We start from the raw sequence: 20,647 nt of genomic DNA on the forward strand, positions 1-20,647 counted from the left end.
TTTTGTTTGAAATGATGCTTTTAGGACTTTTTCTTGTAATCGTTCAAGCAAAAAAGTTAAAAATAAAAAAAAATATAGTTAGATTACTGGATGTACCGGATTAACGAGTCTACTGTAGTACTCTACCTATTATTATTGGTTGTAGGACACTAAGTATAGTGACTTGTCTTCAAGCATAAGAAATGTATATATTATTTTTTTATTACAATATGTTATATTGTACACGAAACATAATAAACGGTTTTCTGTATAAAAAATGACGGAACTCTGACATTGGGAAAGTTTTTTTAAGCGCGTCAATCGTGGCAATCGTGGTCATGGGCGAATCACCGGGTTGATTGCCAACCGCTGTCCATTTAAGTGTCGACGAAGAATCGTATAAACGGCTGCTTGCGGGTGGCCAAAAGACACGCATGCGTCGTCGCCTATACGGTTAAAAAGAAAATATGTGTATTAATTAATTACTCTAAACGATGTTAAGCCTGACAAAATCATAAGGACGATAAACTTGCGTAGAAGTATATTGAAAAAGTTTTGTATATCTCGTTTTTAACTATTTTAAATTATAGAAATAGTTGAGGTGTAAATGCGGGTAATTTGTGGGTCGTGGGGACAAAGGTTAGGTTTGGTGGGCGAGGGTGGGTCAACGGGTCAAGTATTATTGACTCTCTCACCCCCCTCCAGGTGATTAGATATAGGTATTGGCATAAACGAGCGAAGCGTGAATTTCTTTTCAAACAATCTAAAAAAATTCTTCACGGCAGCCCGCCGTGTGACGTGATCTGACATTCGAAAATTTTTTTCAAGGGCGTCAACCGTGGTCAGGGGCGAACCACCCGGTCAGGGTCCGACTCGCGTCCGCGGCATGGGTACCGACCAAGAATCGCGTGCACGTCGACTTGCGGGTGGGCCACGGTCTATATATACCGCCTATACGGTCAAGAAGCACTTGTTGTCCGCCGCCGCCGCCGCCACCCGCGACCACGAATGTGGCGGCGGCGGCGGCGTGACATCGTACACGCGCGCACACACACGCACACATACGTTCGGCGGCGCGCGCGTTGGCCCGTCGGCGGCGTACACTCGCAGACCAGAGCGTCCCGTCGACTCCGCGCGCCAGTCGTCCCGCGGCCGCTAATACTACAGCCGGCGAGACCGATCGGAGCGATCGCGGGCGCTCGTGTGTGCTTGTGCGTGTCGTCGTACGTCCGTTTCGGTCCGCAATAATAACACGTTACAGTATTTAGTACACACGCGCGTGCGACACGACAGCCGATGACGGCGATGATGACGACGACGATAATAGTAATAATAATACCGTGAAACATTTTCCAATTATTATTATTATTATTATTATTGTATTACGTAGCGTATATAATATACACGCGTACCACACGATCATATTATGATATTATTACCACGTGAAAACCAATAGTATCATATCATTATATTATAAGTTGAATATTAACAATATTACCGGTCATACTATTATTATTACTGTTGTGCGCGGCGTGGTCCGACCGCTGTTGCACGCTCCGCATAACCGTTGTCATCATGTCGGCGGAGATCGCGCCGGAGAACCTCGTCGGTCTGACCAACGAAGATAATAATATCGTCGACCGGTAACCGCCGCCGTCGCCACCGCCACTGGTCGCCACTGGCCCACGTCGTCCGCAGTGATGCCGTAACCGCGACACGCCGCTGCATCGTACTATATGACTGCCGCACCGACCAGCAATAGGTAGGTACCTCGGCCGACGAACGACACCTGCAGATGTATGAGCGACCAACTCCCACCCTTACCACACACTCTGACCCCTCTCCAAAGGTCTGTAGCTCTCGTCTGCTTATAATATTTTATATTGATATTTTAATATTTACGAGACACTCTGCACCGCCAATGTGTCGAAAACACGCGAGAATTGACGATAGATTTTTTTTTGCATATTTTTTATCAAGACATACTAATTATTACTTAGTCCCCAATTTTGTTTGTTCGAAAACGACGATTGCGAGGTAACTGAGTACAGACAACATTTTCTAGATATATTTTAGTGTAAATACTCCACTTTTATTTTTCAAATAAGGACTGAATGATTTTTTGTTTAGGATTTTTTTTTACCAAAAGTTAATAAATTAACTTTTTTTTAAAACACAAATTGAGTTCTATTATGTTTAATTATTACGTATATTAATTAGCTAAGAACGCACATTTTTCTTTGTTGTCAGAGCGTCTATGATATTTATTTTCTAAGCGAAGATAAGTCAAGCACTGCTTATAGCATTATAATATTATTATGGGCGTTAGGGATCTAATTTCACTCGATTTTAATTATTCTATAATAATGGAGGAATAATAAAGCTCTAATATATTGAATTATTCATCATTTTTAAGTCTGATTATGTTTGTATACATTATTATGATAATCAACGAGTGATCCGATGAAACGATAAAATAATTAATTTAGAAATTTGATCACTTAATATTGTTGATTTAAATTCAAAAAAATAGTATCTCTTTAATCAATAATTTATATTACAATTCAAAAACTATATGATTAATAATTTATTTGGATAAAGTAAAAAATAAACCATTTTCCTACAGATACTTATACTTAATATAAAATATAAGGTTAGGTTAGGTTAGGCATTAACCGACGCCGCGTGAAACAGTCATAAGGTAGAATGATCGTTGATATCATAGGTATATTATTATTTATTATATTATTTAAAAATGAATACTGGATACTGATTGCTGATAGTATAGGTACTGTCTGGAGAATTTTCGGTATCGATATTAAACACTGTTATAATTGTCAAATGTTTATATTAATTGATATTATGTATAAGGTATAATACGTGTTTTTAACGTGTTGTTATTTTCCTTAAATTTTTAATTTTGTCTCAGATTGTTATTATTCTATCGGGGCCAAAAATGTTACTGAAGGTCTACGCAAAATTGCCATGTTGTTTAAACGTAAAACGCCAAGTCGTATGAGTGGGAAGTATAGAAGGAGATTTTCACAAAAATAAAAAACAAAATGTACATTTATTTTTCTTAGTAATCCTTCAAAAATGGTAATAATATTTTATATTTGGCAACGAACAAATTCCAGATACCACATAAAAATAAAATTATAGATATTACTGTAGATCCATCACAACATTCATTTTCCTTTTCCACGTATATATAATTTATTGCATTATGTATTATACCAAAATATACTGTTATGTTTACCTTATATATGTTTATTTTAAAAATAATCTCGAAAATCTCCTCTCACACTAAGGTTTTTGTACTGTCATTTATGGGTCTTGCCTATTTCACCGTGCACAATATAATCATAGTTTGTGGACATTAATAATGTTCCATCCACCCGCAAAATGAGAAATTTATGTCGAAAAAGCAATTAAAACGAATTATGCCACCACGAGCCACCAGCGATAATTATTTTTCTCGTTCATATATACAGGATGTTGTTACCCGTGTTTTCTTATTTTTAATGTATTAGCTTTATGGAAAGTGTGGTAGCCCACCCTTACACAAGAATATACATATATTATGCTTACTACGCATTTATGTTGCATTTACATCATGTGACAATAGTTTAGAATTATCCAATATTTGAGTTTTATGGCTAAAATTGGTTAAATGATAAAAAAATAATGATTATTTTTCCCATTTTTAGACTTGATAAATCACTATCTAAAAAAGCGTTTCAGAGGAACGGAAATATACTAGTTAGTAGTTGACCTTACTACTTGTGTAACACATTTTTACAAAAACCATTAAAAATCACATATTGCACAAGTATATAAAGCAAAATATGGTATATATTTTTATGATTACGTGTAGTTGACTTTTTTACGAATCAAATTTCTTTAGAAATTATCATCTTACCTACCGAATATATCGAATATAAAATGATTAATAAGTAAAAATATTCTTTAAGTATTTTTAGAGTTTCCGAAGATAATAATATTAATTTTACAATTATTTTTATGTGCCTAAAATTTAAAACGGATTCATGTATTTTATTATCCAAGTTAAAATTAAAAACACCTATATTTTTTATTGATGTATTATTTATGAAACAGCAATTTTATTACAGTATTTTCATTTCTGAAAAATGTGTGAATTAAAGCGTTTGTTCTAAAAAATAATTTATTATTTTGAGAAGTTTTAGAAAACATACTACATACATTTTATAAAAATATAACTCAAATATTTACATAATATAATATGTTAGAAATTTATTTATTATCGGATTCAATACAAATATACATTTCATAGATCTGAAATCTTCCTACTACTACGTTTTATTGAAAAATTGTATAAATTATCACAATATTTTAAAATAGATCTTCTGTACCTATATTTTTTTGTTAAATATTATGTTAAACCTTGGTATATTACCAATGAATCACTTCATAAAGACATCTGCATTCCAACCTTAAACAGCCTTGCCAAAATCACCTACAAAAAAACACACAAAACATTCAGTACTCACTCTAATCCTATAATCACTCAACTATCATCCAATCAAATTCCAGGTAATCCACCCAGGTGCTTGAAAAGGAACTGGTGTAGGGACCTACTCTCTCCTTAAATCGCTTTCCACGGGGTGCCGCCACTGGGCGACTTCCTCCTCCTGCTAATCAATCATCATCACATTTACTTATTGTATAACTTGTAAATATTATGTTTTGTTCGATAAAAAAAAAAAATTATGTTAATAAGTAAATAATAATTTATGTTTACAATATTAGATAAAACTATGAAAACCTAATTTTATAACATGATAAAGTATAACAATAAAAGCATATAGATATTTGTTTGGTACTTATACATTGTTATTTTTATATTTTTAAGTGTCATATAAAATTTAATTGTTACAATTTCAGAGTGAAGTGCAATGAATGTATTGGTTAACAATGATTTATGATTTCGTATATTTTAGTATTTTAATTATTGAGTGTTGAGCAGATTTTTATTGTAGAAAAATGCTTAGGTAGTGGTTTTTGCTAGAAATAGTTAGTGTTTTAAAGTCAAAAGTAGAATTTCTTCGGTATTTTAATGTCGATGAAAAAAAAAACAAAAATAAAATAATGAAATAACAAGAATATTTACACAAATCCAAAATTTAAAAACAAATAACCGCAAAGTTAACCTTATCAGAATATATTTATATAGGTATTTTAAAGGTATGATACAATTTTATTGTTTTTTTTTTTTTTAACACAACTTGAAATTTTCGATTTTTTTTAGTTTTTATTCTATTGACATAATATTATGATAATATATTGTTCACGAGCAAAAATTATTGGAATAATAACACAAGGTTTTTCACTAGTTTTAATTACAGTAATTAAAAAATATTCAAAATATTTTCACTTAATTTTTTTATAAGCGTCTAAGCTTAGATTTTGATAAAATTCGTCAAAAACACGTTATTAGTGAACCATTTTTCAGTCAAAAATGCATTAAACTTTTTAATTTTTATATTTAGGATTTGAAATTATTATACAAGGTTTCTCATAAGTTTTTCATACAAAAATTAAAAAAAATTTTTTTGCCATTTTAATTTTTAGTAAAGTTCATCAAAATTGCAAATTATGTTATAGATATATAGGCAGACCATACCGTCTTTGCTCAGAATTATTTTTCATGATATATCTATATTGAGTCATCATAGAATTCAAATTCAACACACACTTAATAACAGTGACCTATTCAATGACGATGTATATTCTACAAGACAACATTTCTAGCTATATGTAATTGTAATTTTATTTAAATTTAATATTGTAATTATTGAATCATTTAAATAATCATTTTGAAAATATAAAAACCATTTTTTATTTTTATTTTTTACGGTTATATAATGATGACTGATAAGTGATGAGAAACGAACTACTGTCGTCAAACCAATATTATACATATTCATAATACAATATATAATTTATTTGATAATATAATCGGTCACAAATGTATTGATTAAAATTATAAATTAATATTTGAATTTCGTCTGCATTTGAGTTTTAATTTATTTGGAATCATTCGACTAAATAGAACTGAAGTGGTTAATTTTGAGTTTGATGGAAGTTGAGCAGTACACTTCGTACTCCTACAACTTTTCACGTTTTATTGGTTGTTTAAACCATAATATTTATCCATATTGATTCTATTTTAAAATCAGATTATACATATTGTTATAAAAAATTTTATTTTGATAAAAATTAAATATATACAATTATTTTTAATACTATTTAAACCTATGTGTATAGTTATTTTTATAAAAAAAATATGATGTAGTTTAAAAAGTAACTTATAAAATATTTGTATTTGTTTTAGGTAATTTATTTTTCAATAAAAACGCATTAGTATTTTTAATTAAAAATATAAACTAAGAAATTGTTAATGTTTATAAAAATCTACCACGTGTATACTTGGAATATTGCCAAATCATTGTGTTCAAATAAGTTAAATAACCTAGTTTTTTATTTACTAAATTATAGACGAGTATAAAATGGTTTATAAAATTCATTTTTTATATGATGATTGACTTTTCAGTTTAATTAGTAAAACTGTGAAATAAATATTAGAGTCATTATAAGTATGTATTTATTTATTTTTATTTATTGGGAATATATAGTAGGTATCCTATTGATATTATTATAAAAACATGATTTTCACAGGCATGTCTCCTTAAAAACTTAAATATATTTGGAAATTTGGTTTGTTAAATCTACATAATATTATATGTATCTAGGTATTAAGTATTCATAATAATATACTGTAAATAAATATAATTAAAAAATAATACTTGTATTTATTTCCTAATGATAGAATTAAAAAAAAAAAAACGTATTCACTACGGTGGTAATAGCCTTTAATAATTATACCGCTTTATATTTTAAAGCTCAATTTCGTACAACAGATAATAATTAGTTATTTAGTAAAAAAAAATAATAAAAATAGATTAATTTTTTTTATGTTTATTCATAATTATTATATACTTAGAATGTCTGGAACGTCAAAAATGTTACTTTTATGTACATACAGTGTTTCATTAAAATGTTCACATTAAATACGTGGGATAAATGAGTGTCTAGGCCAATGAGTAGAGAGTTATTAAAATATGTAATTGTAATATTTAGTTGGTTATTTGAAAAATTATAATATGTTTGTTATTTGTATGTTTTGATCAAATGTAATTTATATTAATTTATCTTAGATCAGGAAAAATGCATAACACCAAATACATAACTATTCTCGATAAATAACTGGCCCAAATGCTTACATTTATTGGTCCAACATAAATTAATAAATTATTGAATTTTTCTCAATAACATCAGTAGGTACCTCAGTATTTTATGAGAATTGCAACATTTTTAATAAGGAACATTTTAAATATTTTTCACAAATAAAATTGTAAAACCATATACTTTTTTTACTAAATTTACACAGGTAAATTCGTTCATATAGTAGAATTTTTAATCTTTATAGGACAGTCAGATTTAGATAGTCAACTAAGTTTTATTGATTTTTGATGAATTAAGAATTATAATTTTTACTGAGATAAATATAATAAGATATCAATTGACAATTAATCAGTAAACTTATTTTATTGTATAATAAAACTATTTTAATTTTACTTTTCTTCCAAAAACATTGTTGCATGAAAACATTTTGTATTTCGTTTTTAAAATATTGTAAATCTGAATTTTTTGAAATTAAATAGTCGAGTTTATGCAACCCACTGCGTTGTAGATTAGTAGCACCTCTACATAGTCCGGTCTTGTATAATATTATAGGTTTCATGAAATTGGCGAATTCGATCGATGTAGTTAAAATGATTAAAAAATATGTATTGGATATATTCATATGGCCTACGGGCTACGATTCATAATGTATAAACATATAATTATTTTCATTATATTTTTCACATGGCTGCCTTTGAAGCAGAACATTATATTATTTAGGGGCCGATTGGAAAGGTACCACCCTTGAACAGCCAATTTAACAACATGCATGCTACAAAATAGCCTTTAGAATCGGTTGAAAATAAATTAAGTTCATTAGGCTTGATTAAATTATTATCATGTCGCCAATTATTATCTGCTCTAAATCGCCAAGCCGAGTAGACTAACTGCAGACCAAATAGAAATATTTTATAACGTTGAAAAAATCTATCCATTTCATAAAAAGTTATTTACGATGTGTTATAGATATTATGAGGAGTAAAAACGAATAAACTTTTGATAAAGTAAAAATGAAACTCTTGTTTTGTACAAAATATTATACTCACGATACGGATATTTTTCATAAAGTAGTTGTCAACTTGACAAGCAGAATTATTTCGCTAAATTATAACGGCTACATATAAAGACAATAAACTATAAAGGCATAAACATAGGCAACATTTGTTGGCTATATTATTGGTTATTCGGTACTCTTAAAGAATTTTAATGTATCTAGCTATGGTATTAAAAAATAAATAAATAAAAATAAATGATAAAGGTATGTTATAAATAATAATACTACTTTAGTTTCTATACAGAGTGTTCTGTAAGGATTTATCCATTGTGATTTCTCTTGAAGTAATGGAGATATCAGAATTCTGGTTTTTTAATCAGATTCATAGAGACAAGAACTAGAACACTAGCTGGTAAAAAAGTTAAAATATATATTTTTTATTTACCTAATTATTTTCAAAAAAAATGAAGATAGCCATTTTATAGAGTTTATTTTTATGAAAATATTGACGTTTTAACATTTTAATTTCATTAATCTTCTAATTTTTAATATTTTTTTCTAGTTTTGAGAAAAATGGGAATTAACATTGAAAGCGTACGCCGGCAGTACGAGCACGCGGGCTACTTGTCTGATACAATGACATAACTATCGTATTATAATTCCCAGTTTTTCCAGTTTCAAACTAGAAAAAATATTAAAAAATAAGAGATTAATGAAATTAAAATGTTAAAACTCTAAAAAATGGTTATCTTCAATTTTTTTGAAAATAATTAAATAAAAAAATATATTTTTTAACTTTTTTACTAAAACATTAAAATAAATGAAAACATGAAATATTTTTAGTTTTGGTCCCTATGAATTTTATTAAAAAATTATGATTATGATATCTCCATTATTTCAGGAGATATCGCAATAGGTAAATCCTCACGGGACATTCTGTATACCTTCTTGGTATACGACATTAAATTATACGAATACATATTAATAATTTTATAATATAAATATATTATAAATTATTTTTTACATTAAAATTTGAGGCACATCATATAATATAGTTAATAGCAAAAGAAAACTAAAGAAAAACCAACAATTATTAACCAATTGTTTTTAAAACATATCTAAGAACATCATGAATCCTGCTAAATAGAATAATAAAAATAATACTACTAGCTACTGCTTAACAATTATATACTATTGAGCCATACTGAAAACTAATGCTAATAATGATAATAATGTATTCTTCGTTCTGTTATACATATGAATATATTTTAAAGCTTTGTATCACAATGTTCAAAATAAATTTAAATTCTCTAGGTGAATATACATTCCATGAAAAATTAATAACATTATTACACGAAGAATATAATATAGTGGTTGTAAAGTTAAAGTGACCATATGGTTTTTTACATTTTTTATTACCATTATTTTTTTTTTTTACTCTGTCAAATTACATTTTGTAAAAAAAAGTGAAGTATAGTTGATAAATAATGATTTTTACTATAAAATATGAACAATTTTTTTGAATTAATATCACAGGGATTTAATATTATCATGCGTACCAAGGTTTTTGAAATTATTCTTAAACATTTTTTACATGTACCATAATTTAAAAATGACCAAAAAGATTATTCTGAGTAACTATTTTTATTACATTAAATTGAATTATGTTTTATATTTTAAACATAAAAAATAATAAGAGTATTTGATATCAAATTTGATCTAGTTGGTACTTCGAGAGGTCAAAATATAAAAGTAAAAAAAACCTGTATATTTTTCTAAATAATCTTAGAAAACTAATAGATAATATTATGAAAGAAATCAGAAATATTTACGCAACACTAATATTTAATAAAATCGATTTTTTGGTACTTAATAATTCAAAAATGTATAACCGTAATGTACATGAAATTTTCACTGCGAATTTATGTTAGTTCTAATCCAAATGTTTTTTTTTTGAGTTCTTTATAAAAATTTAAGACTTTTCGTTTTTTTTTCCATAAATGTTGTTAAAAAATTTACTTAGGTCTAGGTAAAGCTTGAAAATTTTATCTCCATAAGGTTTTCTAATTTGAATTAAAAACAAAATCAAGAATAAAGCCACATACATTTTTTATGAGCATTTGAAGTTTTAATTACGATGAAATTGTATAATATTCATACGTAAAATAATGATTTTTTCTCAAACTATTTTAGTTATTCTGTTTTAATTAAAAAAATATTAATTGTAGAAGCTCGAAGTATTTCACTTTTATTTTAATTATTTTTTTTTTAATACACGATTATATTTAAAAAATATTGCGACTAATTTTAAGCTATTTACAAGAATATTTCTGTCAAATAAATTATTTTATCACTAAAATACTTGAATGAAAATACAAATTAATTAAGGTACCTATACGAAATTTTGGTGAGTATGTATTAAAACATTAAAATTTATTGAAATTGTATTAATTAATTATATGAGAAAGTATATAAAAATCTAAATAGATAATTAATTATTATTTATTAATAATATGAGACTCAGCTTCATTTGTCTTCTTAATAAATGGTATTTTACAGTTGACGTATCATATTATGTTATAGTTATAGTTATTAGTTATTAACCATAACAATTGTTTATTTAAATAGCATAGTGTTTATTTCAGTATAACTATTCATATACAGAGGAAGGTTCACAAATAGTAATAGATCTAGTAATTTTATAATATAAGTAGGCACTACTTATAATATATTTTACTAATAATAAATTGTCATTAGTATTAAATGTTGTTATAAATGAGATTGATATTTTCATGCAAATTATTGTTTTGGATCTATATTGTATAAAACAATGTTATTCATCTTATACAATATAATTTTGAACGGTAGAACATTGTATTTTAGCAAATTCTATGTTTAATGTTACTCTCATTATACAAGTAAAAAAAGAAACTTTGACTGAAAAAACGTGTTAAAATTGAATTTGGAATTAATGACTAGATTTTAATATAAATATATCAATTGAGAGTATAAATTTACAAAAGGCATTGTTCATATTTTGTTTGTAGGTACTTCATTATTATCATAAACGAAATTTATTCACAAATAATAATTATTTATGTATTAACTATTATTATGAAGATCTTTTGAAATGCGTGTAATATATGTAAACCTATTGAATAGCAACACAGATATTAATTACCAATTTTTTTTTATTTATAATTTTAAAATAATATTATTACGCAGTTATTTAATTTATAACTTTTGTTAAACAAAAATACAAAAAAAAAAACGATGGGTGTTATACATATTTTTTTTAAATGATATGTGTATAACTGTATAATTACTTAGTATTTGTAGATTCGTTTGGTGAAGTATATAATGTATATATAAATTTCTTTTAAGTTTTGTTAAATCAACAGTACGATAAAGTTAAAATATGTTTGGTATCTACTAAAATTAAATAAAAACTCTGAACATTGTTTTATTCGGTCATAATTCATATTTGGTTTTTAATATTCCATTTATTAATTTAATTATTTTTATTAAATCGAAACTATTCACGACCAACGTTTGAACTGTTGAACTTTAATAACTTTTTTGGTAACGCAGTATTAAATTAATTTATCGTTAGAAAATTTAAACAACAATGTATTTAAATGAAAACAAATTGTATTGTATAAAATATAAATGGTATTTACACTTAAAAAGATGCACGTAGTCCACGGAGTAAGTTATAATATGATATTCTGCAGTATAATTTTCTTTTAAGATATTATTTATTTTGTATGCATTATAATGATATAGTTACATAATTGATACAAATACGATTGTGATTCATCGTTTTTCATTTACAATGATCATTGAATTTAAATTTAACACACTTATAACTGTGACCCATTCGATTTCTAATGTATAACTATATAGAGAATACCCACTTACCTACAACACTCCGTAAATATTAATTCAGTATTATAATGTCTAAAATAATTTTAGATTATCATAGTTAGATCATAATTAATACGATATTACACTATCTATACACATTTAAATAAAATTATATAATAGTATGATAACCAATTAATTATAAAGATTGAGTTAATTTATAATTTTATTATTTACAGGCTACAGGCAAGCAAGTATGCTTAACTCCATTTTATATTAAGAAATGCATTTGTTCAAATCTTGGTGCTTAGCATTTTTAAGCGTATGTCTACCTAAGAACTATATTTTCAAATAATAACTTAGATAAATTTATATCATTAAATTTGTGTCATATAGCAATAATACTTTTTTTTTTTTTTATGAAAAACACGTTATAAAATTATCAGGCAGATGGGGTTTTTTTAAAAAAAATTACGATTTATCTATAAATTGAATTTATTTTGAACGAGTCATTTTTGAGTTATCAACAATAATTATTATGTTATTAGTAACGGTTTAACATAAAATAAAAATATGTAATATTTAGTGTAACACTTATTTTACTTAGACAATGTTTACTAATTATAAAATTTTAATTGGTCAATATTTTATTTTATGATCTAGGAACTATAATTTTTAAATTATCATAGTCTTAGTAGCTTCTAAGTCTAGTAAAATGAATCGTTAATCGTTTATTTGTACTCTATCGCCAGTACATAAATATAATAAATTTGAAAATAAGTGTTTGAAATTTAATTTTGACGTATAAAAATTAAAATATGAATGATTTGCTTAACAATTTACAATAAAAGGTAGTGATATTAATTAAAAAAATTAAAATTGTATTACTACACTTTTCAAATGGCATAAAAATATAGCATTTATGAATAGGTACATAAAAATTAAAAAATTAGAATTTGAATGAATTCATAATTATTAAATTAAACGATTGGGACAAGAATGCTTGGTGAATCATGATGCTTATTAAATAGTTTGTAATTTATAAAACCTGCTAATAAAAAAATATTTTTAAATTCTAAGCCTTGAAAAAGATACTTTGATAGAAGAATAAAAAATGTACTTATATATTATTTTACACTATAAAAATTTTTCAAAATCAAATTATATTAAATATTTAAAACTGTATTGTTCAAAACGAATAAAAAAAATGGGTATAGTATAATTTGTTGGTAATGTTTTAAACAAAAAGAAATTAATGAAATATTGATAATAATTCATTATTATGTAACTAAAAAAAAAACATTGACAAATTAAAAAAGGTAGGTAAGTTATGAGTAACGCTTTACTGTTCATTAAGTGTCAATTGGAATAAAATTATAGAGATATTAAACCCGAATTCAATGATTTATCATTGTATAGGATAAACGATTTTGAGCAGAGACGATCTATTAGATTATATTTCATAATATGTTTTTTTATTTTCGTAATTCTTAAAATAATTAATTTTACTTTTAATAGTTGTAGTAGGTTAGGTAAAAAAAAAAATGAAAATTTGTCATGCCCTTAAATAGCTCAATAAGGGTTAAAAATACTGAACATTTTATTATTTAATGAAAATGATATTATAGACATTTGCTGAAAATTTCAAGTAATTATAAGGTTATTCGTTTTTGAGTTACACCATAAAACAAAATCGATTTTGTCAAAAATTATAGTATTATGTAAAATTCCCGTTTTTTTTAAATTTTTTTTTTTTGTTTTTCCCGATTATTAAAACAAGTGTTGGGAATATTTACTTTTAATTAGAACCACTTTACTACCCTAGAAACTATGCATATTTTTTAAAATTGCAGCTGCTTTATTGCCCTAAATGTGATGATAGACAGAAAAAGAACACACATCATTGTAAAACCAATATATTCACCGTCCGTTCAAAATTTAAAAATTGAAGATTATTAATAAAAATATGTTATGAACTAATTTAAAATATTTTTGTTTTGTGTCAACATCTATACTGAACATTTTTACCATAGAATTTCTTTGAGCTATTGTTAAAAAAAAAAAAATTATATAAATATATTCAGCTTTTTGCATGGTAACCGTGACTGGTCATTTAACAAAATTCCACGTTGCATGATAGGAAGTGATGCCAAATTAAAATATTATTGTTGGATATATATATTTTTTTTTTGTAGTTTCCTGTAGTTTATAATTCTTGTTATAATTGGCACTATTCCAATTGCAAGTGTAAGATTCCTGATGCTTAGTTTTAAATTTTAATATGTATACCATCAATGAAAACACAAATTCATTTACATCTGGTTATATGCTCTAACTTTTTAATATAAATGTAAGCGTGTTATCATAATAATACCTTAACATATATTTTACGTTTAGAATATTATGATATACGTACGCAATGTGTATTATATTTTTATTATTTGTTATAAAAAACATCTTTCGGTAAAATTGTGTTTCATATTATCTTGAAGCTAAATTTACTTTATTTGTGAATTGTAAAATATTTGAAATTACTATAAACACACTAAATCATTGTTATAATTTGAGTATGATAATTCTATTGAGTACTGATTTAAAAATAAAACCCTCCAGTTTAATAAGTATCCATTGAAATAATTATATAAATATCCACTTACTAAGGTATAACAACTTTTTTCATCATAAAATATTAATCCCAACTGAAATGATAGTGATGATACCATCAAGTTCCGAACAACGAACTAAAGTACTATGAATTTTATAATTTAATAGAAAAATTGTTGTTTTGTTTTATAAAAAGTTAGTACAGGAAATTTTGAATATACTTATATAAAATATTAGGTATATAAAAATATTATAAGTATAGTACCCAAAACTATATGTGAATGAAGTAAAGTATAATTAATTGTTGTACCTAAATGATGAGTTTAACTTGATTGCAGTTTATTTTGCATTGGTAAACTGATAAAGTTTTGATGACAGACTTCGATCAATTTTAGGCAAAGTTGAGTTCATTTTTAATTAAATTTAAGTTTGGCCACTTAAATAAGATCAATAACACTCATGAGAAGATTTTTTTTCGTTTTTAATTAAATATTAGTTGTTGAATAAGTGAAAAATGTGTATTAATAGCATGATTTATATAAATACAAATTGCACTGATAAAAGAATTTTTCTCGTCTTAAAAGATGATCATGATTTTTTTTTTTTGAGGGGGGGAGGTGGAGGGGAAATACTTACAAAATATATTTAAAAAAAAAATATTTACGTTTTTTTTTTTGTTACACTTAATTGGATAGTAATAATATCGATGGTTAAAATGTAAAATCAAATCACTTATCTATAATAATTATAACATATTGTTTAATTTTTGAGAAGAAAAGCAAAAACATTCGAAAATATTAATTTTCACTTAAGCATTTTAGAATATTTTTGTTTTTGTCAAATATTAAATTCCAATTTTTTTTATGGACATGTGATTTCACTCGAGAATTTCAAAATTCCTAAATGTTTTATTAAATTTCTATTACTACAATCACGGCGATGTCTATAAAATATTATACTCACAGATAGTAATATTATTACTATATTAATTCGGTTTTTGATAACTGTGTCGTAACTGGACATCTGTAGTTTAATCAGTGTTTATTTTCCCACGCTTGACATTAAATGCGTGTTTAAAATAAAAGAAAATAGACATTTTTATCTAAATTTTTTGATATCTTAAACGATGACGAATTTTTTATTAACCACTTTCTGTGGCACTGTACCGCGATCAAATATAATATGCATATTATTGCTCACTCACACACATACATACATGCGCACGTTATATAGAGTTTACTATACATAAATTCGTATACATTTAGAACTCAGTGGCGTTATCAGTTTGAGTAATTTGACATCAGACGCGTCATCGTTGAATAACTTGGGTAGTGTCCAGTCCTCACTATAACAGGTGCAATGTGCATAATATATATTTATTTTGTACCACGCATTATGCTCTAACCGGTAATATGTTGTTCGCGAAGACAGTGATCGTAACTCTAGGGGTTAATGGAATACCATGTTATTCGACTTTGGTAATCAGAATGTTACCATAATAATCACGATTCGTGGTAAATCATAATTAGGGTCCCAGTTGAATAACAGCGTAGGTACTAAGTATACTCCAAAAGGAAATCACAGCAAGTCAGCTCGATCAATATTGTCATCTTGCGAGTTAGTATTGTTTGTAGAAGCAGGTAGAATATTATAATTCTAATGGAAAACGCCGGTGTCTTCTTAATGTTTATTTATTTATTTTTTCTTCTTCGTCGTCTTTTCGTCGTTTCGTCTGGTAATATCGTCGGCCGTCATGCGACCGAAGCGAAATCAAACCTTCGCTATAAATATTGATAGCCGTAAAAAAATATCACTTCCCATTGACACCTAAGCAGAAGCCAGTGTTTAAGCACACCTCGAGATTTAATACACCAACAACTATGCGAATAATAATTATATGCTAAGATACCGTCGATTATTATAATGAAAATTAGCTTCAGAATCGTATACCTCTAATTGTATAGCCTAAAACCGGATCGTCGATTGTGGTTTACGAACACAAGCTGCATTGAATAAACCATTGTATCGCGTAATCTGATTTCACGTTATTATTTTTTCATTAAACCGAAATGTAGGTATGAAGATAACTTAACGCTACAATTAATGTTACATACCTAGCAAAATATTTCGAGTGATTCAGCTGTGCAACAATTCCGAATGCATTAGACTAATAAATAATAACAATAGTTAGGATGGTGTATTTCCTTTGTTTTTACGTTATGCGTTCATGTCAGTTTCTACTTATTTACGTATGTAAAGTTTACAATGTTTTTGTCAACGGTTTAGCCGGTTTAGGATAGACTACAGCTACGATAACAATTGCGTTACCGCGGGTCTTAGATTGTGATTTACGAAGTGTCTGTTATTAATTAAAATAAAAACATTGTTTTATTCTATACGTATATAATCTATATAAGTACGAAAGTAATTGAAATCAAAGTTTTTCTAATTTGTTATTTGCGTATAAATACATCCATATAATAATCGTTTAATTATTATGTATATTTTAAAGAAATGCATAATTTATTTTGATTAAATTTATAAACTTACAACAACTAAAAGCAAAAACTTTTCGTATTTAAAAAAAAGTATAGTTATTATGCAGATAATATGTAGATAATGAATTTCTCCAAGAAACATAATAAGAATACTACGGATAATAAAATTGTATTTCCCGCAGCTGTTTAGGATCAAATGCTATTCAATATCGATGTTTTTCGGTATCTCCTTTTCGTATACAGTTTCGCCGTAGTATATATTTAATTAATTGTATACCTATATAAAACGTGTTTACCTACGTCATATTTTTGCGAAACTCTTCTACGGAGGACAATATTGTTTGCACGCGGAGGTTTCAGAGGATTACATTAAGGTGAAACCGCCTGCAAAAAGTTACTACGTTTTATGCTGCAGCCACCCGAAATCCCACGTATGATTCTATGGGGTTTTTATTGTTATATACACCGCAACGTAGGTACATTTTCAATTTAAAGTAGTGAATACTAAACGATTTGTTTTTACGATTGCGTTTATATTTTACGGTCCACCTTTTAGATGCCAACGTATGTACAGTATAATATATTGTATGGCTACGCGCACATGTATATTGCATATACCTACGTACATTGTACGTACCTATGCCGCGAAATTGCTTTGTTTGAATACACTTCTATTTATTCAAGACGTATCTACATGATAAACTTATCGTCGTGTAACAGTTGTGTGTGCAATAGTGCTACTCGAATATTAAATGAAAAGTTTATCGTTTCCGAGACAGATGTTCGGGGTTATTTGCCGGTCATTACGCGTCTTATCCAATAACCTGGTGGCTGGTGGTGTTTTTTTTCTGTACACGTCAAACTTTTCTCGTCGCGTTTAGGTCCTGGACGAGTAACAAAGTCATGTTGCTTAGTGGGACCTCCGAGACACACGTACATAAATATATAATGTAGTTCATATTAGCACTTTAAAAGTTGTACGTTTAACAAGTTTCATAAATCTGTATTATATCACGCAGTGTGTCTTGAGTTTGAAATGACTCGGTATTATGCCGTATACTTTGCGCTAACAAGAACTATCATTAAGATATTATAATAACGCGATACAATTATAGTTTATTCATACACGAAAATAATTGTTTTTATGTTTCTATACAATTTCCCACTTATAGAGAAATATATTCATATCATACAATAATCCCCCGTTTTCATTGCTCGAGTGTTCGTTCGGATAATTTATTATTATTGTATTATACTAGTAAATGTTAATAATGTTTGTTTATCATTTATGCTAAGTGTAAACATAAGAATATTATCAGTACTTATTCTACGTCGAAATAAGTACAATTTGAATTGTTAATCTTTACTCGTAATATCATAGTTAACGTTTTATTATTATTTTTTATAAAGAAAACATTTTTCAATTGCGTACACAACAATAAACTGTACTTGCTTGATGTGTAAGAGTAATGGGATATTCTCTTTTTGTTTTATATATATATATATAAATCGATTAATAATGAACGGATGTAAAAGTAAAATACAAATATTGATCCATTATCCGATTGCTTAAATAATGTATTCACGTTGATGAATTATTATTATAGGTATCAAACATTTTTGCTATAATGGTAGATTTTTAATGTCAAAACAGGTACTAAAATATGATGTTATAATATAAAGTATAACATTTATGACTATAATAACATTGGCTATTCATCGCTGTGGCGCTGTACCAAAATAATTTATCATAATTTATAAAATATATGCTTTTACATTAAAAATAATTCGTATGCATTTCACAGTGCCTATTTACATATTTTATTACAATGGTATAACTGTATTCGTTTAATACCGAATTTATTGTAAAATTACGACATAAAAATTATCATGTTATTGTATAAAAATAAATAAAATTTGAAATACATATGAGATATACAATAATTACATTGCATACCAGTCGATGTACCTCTGAATTATAGTATATTACAACGATATTTCTACTTACGATAATTTATTTCACGGATAGGTATTTTTTTGAAATTTTTTAATCACGATATTTATTATTTAGTAGATAATTTGCATAATTTTGTGGGCTATTTATTTGTTTTTTATCTTGAACACTATTAGGCCAGAACCTAACCCAACCTAACCTAGTCAGAAAAAAATAAATATATACAAACCTACACAGGCACCTTTATAATTTAAAGAGCGATGAGTTTTCAAATTTTTTACTCGATGCATTTATTTTCACAGTAAATTGATAAATCATAATATATTTGACAGTCACGTGGCATTGCAACATCGAAGCACCGAACGAGGCTGAACGAAAAAGAGACACTATCTCGACGGGACTACTACTACGGAGTCCCCTTGACACCACTCTCGCCTTTCTAAGAAAACGAAAGGGGAACTGACCACCGTACTTATATCGTACAATATGTACATAATAATATACACTATTTGAAACGAACTATTATATAATAATACTGTCGAAAATCTCGGACATAGTTTGTGACACTTATTACGCTTCAAATTCTTGAGTATCTGCTGAGCTTAGAAAATAGATATTCAGTAGAGATTACATAACCGTATCGCGAGGCAAACTCCCCAAGAGTTCTAATACCCTTTGTCTCGGGGTCATTGTGAATATTAGGACGTCCGTGTAGATCATACGACTTGTGCAGAGATGACACCCGAATGGTGTGCTGCCTGTATGTTATAACATTGCGTGACTATAGTAAATTTTCAAACTTGTCGTCACGACAGTGACTAAGAATATCACAAGAGTGTTTGGAAACAAATTGCATATTATTCGTTATAAGGTTGAGTACTTGTTTTTAATAGAGAAAAAGATATATTTTTATTCCAGTAAACAAACGGTCAACCGCAAAAATTACCAGGTACAACGTTGTAATATACGTATATATTTTTTTCAAATAAACCTACTGTTTACGGTCAAAATAATTTATGTTATGCAAGATTGCTACCGTTATATGATTTCTAAAATAAGTGAAATGTCAATGTAATGTTAAAGCTGTGCGCTAATTTTTAGCGCACAACCATTTATTTATTGACGAATCTATAAAATATAAATAATATGATAGGATAATTGGATGATTTTCATTTTCAATTTAAAAAAGTAAGGTAAGTGGTTCTGCTCTGCTGTATATTAGTTATCGAGTGGGTCACTATTATAGGTATTTTAAATTTGAACTCAATGATATACCAATTGTATACGAAAAACGATTTTAACCGGAAACCGTCTTTCATCCTATATCACTAGTAAGTGATATGTTTTTTTGATATAGTTTTTAAAGTCATTTATTTTATTTTAAGTATTATAGTAAAGTTGATATACATTTTTTCCCAAAATATTCCATTCATTGTATTATTAGTTTTTAATTATTATGTTAGTATT

General features: G+C 27.1%; 1 protein-coding gene across 2 annotated transcripts in view; it reads left to right on the plus strand.

Moving 5' to 3' along the window:
* The first annotated feature begins 1,626 nt into the window (after positions 1–1,626).
* The window catches only part of LOC113553949 (probable G-protein coupled receptor 21), a 115,697-nt gene continuing 96,676 nt past the window's right edge, over positions 1,627–20,647 (plus strand). The window contains exon 1 of one of the 2 annotated variants that reach the window (XM_026957555.1): positions 1,627–1,741. The gene's annotated coding sequence lies outside the window, so the exon portion shown is untranslated. The remainder of the gene's footprint in view (positions 1,742–20,647) is intronic. The other variant, XM_026957554.1, reaches the window with a different exon arrangement.

This window comes from Rhopalosiphum maidis, chromosome 2 (genome assembly GCF_003676215.2).
Source record: "Rhopalosiphum maidis isolate BTI-1 chromosome 2, ASM367621v3, whole genome shotgun sequence".
Lineage (NCBI taxonomy): Eukaryota > Metazoa > Arthropoda > Insecta > Hemiptera > Aphididae > Rhopalosiphum > Rhopalosiphum maidis.